This window comes from Pteropus vampyrus, unplaced genomic scaffold (assembly GCF_000151845.1).
Source record: "Pteropus vampyrus isolate Shadow unplaced genomic scaffold, Pvam_2.0 Scaffold44, whole genome shotgun sequence".
Taxonomy (NCBI): domain Eukaryota; kingdom Metazoa; phylum Chordata; class Mammalia; order Chiroptera; family Pteropodidae; genus Pteropus; species Pteropus vampyrus.
In genome coordinates, this window is record NW_011888825.1 from 8,005,230 (window position 1) to 8,005,943 (window position 714).

The following is a 714-nucleotide window of genomic DNA, read 5'->3' on the forward strand; positions in this document are numbered from 1 at the left end:
AAATTTTAAAAAGTCCTCTTTATTTATTTCAGTTACGATTGACATTTAATATTAGTTTATATTAGTTTCAGGTGTACAGCACAGTGGTTAGACATTTATATAATTAATGAAGTGATCCCCCCATTAGACTAGTGCCCACGTGGCACCACACATAGTTATTACAATATTACTGACTATATTCCCTAACAATCTGTACTTCTTAATCCCTTTACCTTTTTCATCCAAACCCCCAAACCCGCACCCATCTGGCAACCAAAAAATATGGAACATTTCATGAATTTGCTTGCCATCCTTGTTCAGAGGTCATGTTAATCTTTGTATTGTTCCAATTTTAGTATATGTGCTGCTGAAATGAGCACACAAAATACAAATTAAAACTGAATTCAGATACCACGTTTTACCTATTAGATCAGCAAAATCCAAAGGTCTGATAACATACTCTGGAGGTCAAGCTGTGGGAAAGAGACACCCTCATACGTTGCTAATGAGAGAACAAATTAATCCAATTCCCACAGAGACAACGTGGCAGTTTCTATCCAAAGCACAAATGTACACACCCTTTGACCCAGCAATTAAAAGTTTGATGCTTATGCAAATGAACCTATCCATACCCGTGTACGTTAATAACCTCAGCATTGTTGTAATTGCAAAATACTGGAGACATCCCCATCTATGGCATGAGCCTACATGCAGTTTGCTTGGGACACTTTACAC

The 714-nt window shown here is 37.3% G+C and overlaps 1 non-coding gene across 1 annotated transcript; it reads right to left on the minus strand.

Moving 5' to 3' along the window:
* Window positions 1-255: 255 nt before the first annotated feature.
* On the minus strand, window positions 256-359 carry LOC111738886. The gene has a single exon (XR_002780020.1). It is a non-coding gene; the product is annotated as a U6 spliceosomal RNA (small nuclear RNA).
* Between the last annotated feature and the right edge of the window lie 355 nt (window positions 360-714).